The sequence below is a fragment of the Heterocephalus glaber genome, unplaced genomic scaffold (genome assembly GCF_053883595.1).
Source record: "Heterocephalus glaber isolate CG9 unplaced genomic scaffold, H.glaber_assembly_v1.0 deba00001072, whole genome shotgun sequence".
Classification (NCBI taxonomy): Eukaryota; Metazoa; Chordata; class Mammalia; order Rodentia; family Bathyergidae; genus Heterocephalus; species Heterocephalus glaber.
Window position 1 is genome coordinate 433088 of NW_028258189.1, and position 6284 is coordinate 439371.

At 38.7% G+C, this 6284-nt stretch overlaps 1 pseudogene; it reads right to left on the reverse strand.

Annotated features, from left to right (window-relative positions):
* Window positions 1-5272: 5272 nt before the first annotated feature.
* On the reverse strand, window positions 5273-6003 carry LOC101703956 (DCN1-like protein 1 pseudogene; annotated as a pseudogene).
* Between the last annotated feature and the right edge of the window lie 281 nt (window positions 6004-6284).

Genomic DNA, 6284 nt, shown 5'->3' on the forward strand with positions numbered 1-6284 from the left:
AAAATCCTCAATTTTCCTGACAGCAAAGGAAGTTATCCCAGAGAAAGCAGCGCTTACGTGGCAGAGCGAAAGTGCAAGCCTGGGGAGTGGGCCTGAGTCCATTGTTCCTGTCCTTACCTTATACCGAGCCACTGTGGCTGTTCAGCTCCCCTCTTTGCAATTCTAGCAAACTGATGCTGCTACACCTGTGTAATTTATGCCCCTTTTTCCCTCCCATCCCCTCCCCACTCTTTATCCTTTAACCATCACTTTGAAGAGCACTGGAGGCCATCTTGCCCCGCCTCCATCCCAGGAAAAAGGCCTGTGACTCTTTGACTAGATAAACCTAATGGCAGACATTATTCCCCAGTGCTTATTTCTCTTTTTTTTTCTTTCCAGTGCTTATTTCTTAAGCATGTATGGTGACCAGTACATGTACCAGGACCCGAGATGGAAATGAAGAGGTCACAGGCCAGGAGACCTCAGTTGAATGTTATTTGAGCCATGAAGTTACAGCCCCAAGATACACTTCCTGGATCCAAGAAGGGTCTTTGCTGATGAGAAAGTCCTCAGTCACTGCAGTAAAAAGCAGTAGTAGAGAATTATGTATCTTTTTGATGATAAGTCTCACTTAGAAGAACTTCATGCCTTTGATTTCCTTCACAGTCAGCCTGGAGTTGCTTAAACATACAGCCTCCTCTTGGGCTGCATGATGGAACCCCAAGCTCAGCTTTCTCCAGTGGGGAACCCCCATTGGTCCCTGCATCATTTCCCTGCATCCTCCCCCTCCCTCACCACTATACTCATTGATTGACAGGCTTGCATGGAGACCTATACCCTAATCGATGAGCAGAGCGTGACAGCCACAAAGAAATCCAGCAACAGATTCAGTACCACAACCCAACACTCCTGTGAGGCTCAGACGACATACACATTGCCTGGATTTGGGTTTGGGTAGCTTGGCTACAACTGAGATGGAGCCTGTGTTAGTCAGCTTTTAGTTACTATAACAAAATACCTGAGTTGATCAACTTTTGGCTCACAGTTTGAGACGTTTCATCCCATAGTTGCTTGGCCCCATTGCTTCGGGTCTGCAGTGCAGCAGCGCATCATGGTGGGGGGCATGTGGTGGAGCAAACCATTTACCTAATCACCAGAAGGTTAAGAGAGAGAGAGAGAGAGAGAGAGAGAGAGAGAGAGAGAAAATGAAATCAAGATCTTCCTGGCTCCTTCAAGGGCACTTTCCCAGTGACCTAACTTCCTTCTGTGAGGTTCCAATTCTTAAAGGTTCAGCTACCTTCTGATGGAACCAAGCTGGAGATTCAGCCTTTGACCTATCAGCCTTTGCAGGACCTTCCAGATCCAAATCTTAGCAGGGCTTTCCCACTGGATGTCCACGAATTAGCACTCAGCTTCCTCAGTCAGGAAGTCTGCAGTGCCAACTGGAGTCAACCTTCCCCAGGTGGCTGAGCATTCAGCCAGCCTCATTCTCAAATTTCTTAAGGAAGAATGATCATTGGCTGGGGCCACCATGCCTGCCACCACCTGCACAGGCAGACAGCTCCCTCAGTGCTATTCCCAGCCCTGATGGCTTGGTTTAGGCCACTGTGTTGAGCAATCTAGCCTCCTCCACGATTTCTCCCTACTCTCAGATCCCTGAATTGCCCACAATTTCCTAAACTGTGTACACCCTTGAAAACACTTCCTTGACCAACACATTGTAACACAGGTGCACAAGTAAAACCCACTGGGTTATAGAAAAAAACTTGCTATATTTTTCTACTTATATTAGTTTACATGGCCATTTCTACTTTGTGAATATTTTGTCAGATATATTAGTAAAGTGTTTCATATAAAATAGGACTATATGCATGTATGTGTACATATATAATTATTCACTTATGCACACACATAACCATATATGTGCATGTATGTATATCCACTTATGTACACACACAACATGTAGAATGCTGGTGGCTTTTGCTCTACAGAGCTGGGTGCATAATCAATAAACCTCACAGAACACAGCCTTAAAATTCATAGTGCAGCTGAGGCCATACTCTTAAGTGAAATAAATAGGGCACACACGTGTAAATACCGAATAGTTTCTCTGGTATGAAAAACTAAAAGTGTAAATAAGGATCAAAATGTATAACTGATAATATGAAATAGGAAAAAATGTTCTGAAGGAGTAGGGCAAGTGGGGGCAGAGGAAAGAAGGTAAAAGAAAAAAATTTGAGAAAAAGAAAAAATGGGAACAAAGTCTTTGTAAATAGGGAAAGGTGGAGGGGGTGAAGGGAAGGCAGGGGAATGGGGAAAAAATAAGAACCAAGATGCAGCATGTAAAGGTACAAGATCTCAATGCTGAATGTAACTGTATTGTATACCTAAAATGTACCAATAAACTTAATGAAAAAAATAAAAAAGTAAAATAAAATGCATGGTGCCTAGTCACCTTTCCATTCTCCATCCTACATCCCTGTGACATCTGCATTGATCTCATTTCATCTTCCTCTTCCCTGATGACTACCCGGTCACTGAGGTCCAAGCTACTGGGACTTCTAAGCCAGCCCAAACATCTCTACCTCCTGATGTCCACACCCTTGGGTGATTCCCACCTTTTGACTGGAGTCTGGCCCCTGACCAGCAGCTCTGTCCAAGAAGATGCAAGCACTTCTAGGATTAGGTTGTAAAGCTGTGGCTTCTCTTTTGCTAGACAGTTGTTGGTCCCCTTCTTGGACTGCACACTCTGAGGTTGTAACCTGCCATGTGGGAGAGTTCGTGTGCTTAGGAAATGCAAGTTGCTTCAGGTAATAATCAGCTACAACCTGAGGCCCTTAGCCAAACTGTCCTCAAAGAATTGATTTGCAAAATGACTACAGGAACTTGGAAGCAGATACTTCTATGCTCCAGTTTTCTTTCTTTTTCTCTCTCTCTTTTCAGCCCTAGTAATAGCTTTGTTTAATTCTAAGATATCATCATAGTGAACAACCTTAACTTTTATGCTACATAATTATAGTCAAAGCTTTATGTATTTTTGTTTATAATTACACAGTAATTATAAATGTTTAGTACCAAACTGATGACAAACACTATTTTGTTGAAAAGATCTTGCATTTGAAAGAAAAATCTGTAAAACCCAAAGCACTAGGCCACAACCAATGTCAGAATTTTATGAATACAATTTATAATGGGGAAAAAATGGGATCTCATTTCAAAACACAGCATACTTGAAATAATCTGAAAATAATATTGTAACTCAAAATCTTCAAGACAGGAAATAAAAGTACATATATTTTTATATCTTTAAAAAATTTTTCATAATTGAAATTCCTCTTTATATGTACAAAAATGAAATCAGGAAACACTGAAAACAGCAGGATTCTTCTCCATTTTTTTCTTTTAAAAACTAATTTCAATAACCTGAATAGAAATTTTCAAATTTTTCTTTTGGTGAAATTACATTCTTGAATTAAAAGTTATGACTGGAATATTAATAAAATATCTCATCAATTTCAAAATTATGTAAATAAAAAGCAATTTTAATAAGTCATTGTTTCTTGAAATCATTTCCGCATCAGCATGAAATATACTGTATTCTGAAGTGCATTCCTTTATTGATATCAATACTAGGCCCTAAAGAGAACCTGGATATACCAGGCAAAATCTGTCCCTAGAGAAGACCATGGTGATCCAAAACTTGAAGTTCAGCATTTTTAAATTCACCTTACAGAAATGTTTAAGAAAGAAATTAACCCTTCTTCACATGACAGTAAGTAAACAAAAATGAACAATTTAGGCAAGAAAGCTGTTCATGGGTCCCCTAACCAAAAAAATAAAACCGAAAAACCAAAAACGATGGGAGAGCAATTCCATACAAGACACCATTCTGCTTTGATGTGAAAATGGAGTTAATGTGAGCAACACAAAAACAGTAGAGACTAAATAATTTACAAAAATAGAAGCCAGATTGTTATTTTTTATCAAGTATATGCTTATTTGAAAATCCTTGCTCCTGAAGTAAATATTTGGCAACCACAGTGATTAGCAGTGAAAGCAATTTCAACAAAATAAGAAGTCATCAAAAATGGACCACTTGGGGCCCGGGATTTAGCTCAGTGGTTCCGCCGCCTGCCCCGCACATGCAAGGACCGGAGTCCGATCCCTGGTACCAAAAAATAAAAAATAAAAGGACTACTTGTCTGAAAAAGCAGTACCTATATTACATAGATTAAATTTCATGGCTCATCACAACCATTTCCAAAATTTAATTCATACTATCCTTTCATAAATTAAGAGAATTTCATTTGTGTTCCATAGCGCAATGACCAAAAAGGAAGAAAAATAAAAATAAAAATAAACCCTCATGCCTAAATTTAGGATATTGCATTGTATAGCAATTAAAAACATTCAAAACAAATTGAATAGTTGAACTTATTTGATAGGCATGAGCATTTCAAAAGCATAATGAAAACCAATTACGTGGTGCATAATGTAGACAAGAGAAGAATCTAACATTACGCAGACATCTGCTAAATAAAAGCTCCCTGTAGGACCACTGGTGAGTGCAGACTATTTCTGTGGAACCTTTCTGAAACTGAGAGTCTAAAACACAATACATTTTTCAAGTAGGCACCACGTTATCCTAAAAAATTTTCACGATGGTTGTTTTGACATTTCTCTCAACAGATATTCTACTTATGGGTCAACAATACATGTGGTTTGCCAGGAAAAAAAATCCTTCCAAACCAAAACACCATTTTAGATCCCATGCACTTAAATACATCACTCTCATTGGAAGTGCTATCAGCATAGTCTTTGCAACTAGCCCAAAGCATATATTTAAGAAGTTTTTATAAATTGTTTGTGGTGTTCATTATGTTTAATTCTTATGCCAAACTGTTTTCTGATGAAGACAGTATTGTGCTTTATGAAAGAATGGAAACCTCAAAATAATCACCAGAAAGCTTCTAAGACTTATGGGAGAATAAACTAGGATGGTCCACAGCCATTAAGATGAAATCCACAACATTGGAATCAGAAATGTTTAGATCAGCCCAGACTAGAAGACAAGCCCAAACCACCATTTGAAGAATGAAATATGATGTGGTCCAAAATCTATCCTTAAAGTTTTGTCCAAACCTTAGTCTAAATAGTGGGGATTGATCTTCAGTTCAGTTCAGCAGTAACTGTGCAATTTTCAGGTGTATTTATTGTATGGACTATGTACATTCTAGAAGATTCATTTAGTGCTACTCTGTTGTACTTTTTACACCAACAGTTTGCAGGCATGCTATTCCACAAAGTCATCAGTGAAAACAGGCCGTGCTCCTCCATCACAATTAGACACATCATCAGCAATCACTTCACTGAAGTCTAAAGAAGATTCCAAGTATCTTGGTATTGATCGTTTATGATGTTCCAACAAAAATTTATTCCATAAGTCTAAGAATTTAAATCTTCCATTAAGCACTAAGTTCCAGTAGGCAATGGCCATTTCTAGATCTAATCCTTTTTGTCCTGGATTCTTTGCAAAATTAAAAGTAAACTGGTAAAAATCCTTAAATCATCCTGGTTCTTTCAATTCTTGTTCCATCTTGGGTATTTGAGCCTTTAGTTTTTCCATACTGGCTCATCCTAATTCTGTCATGCCGTCCATGAACTCCTGCTTGGAGAACTCACACTGTGTGGTGCTCTGAACTTCCATGCCATGATAAAAACACTAATGCTGGCTGGACTGAGTGCCAGGTCATCACAGAATTGCTGTATAACATCTATTTCAATTTTATTTTCATCTTGAGGACCTTTGTATCTATTGTATAATTGTTCTAACTTCTTCCTGTCCAATGATCCTTTTACACTCTCTCATATATACAGTTCAGGATTTTGGAAAACTTTATCTGTTGCAATATCTAACTTCCAGTCATTTTGAGAAAGACAACTTGCTGCAGTTTTTTCACTAGATTGTGTGAAGATCATAAACTGGCGAACTTTACCCTTCTGCAATGATTTCAACTTGTTCATGTTGGTATCCTCCCTCCACTCCAATTTTCAGATGAGACCTCAGCCATGGCTTGAGAGAAACACCAAGAAGAGAATCCAGCAAAACTGTGCTTCCAACCCTGACCTACATATACTATGAGGTAATCAATGTGTTGTGGTTTAAACTGCAGGGTTTTTTTGAAGGCAGGGGTTGTTATATAGCAATAGCTAACCGATACAGTGTTTTCTCAATGGGCCTGCTTAGGATTTATTTTTCTTAACTTTTCCTGTTTGCATCATCTCCTTGTTTTCTTCTAAACCTC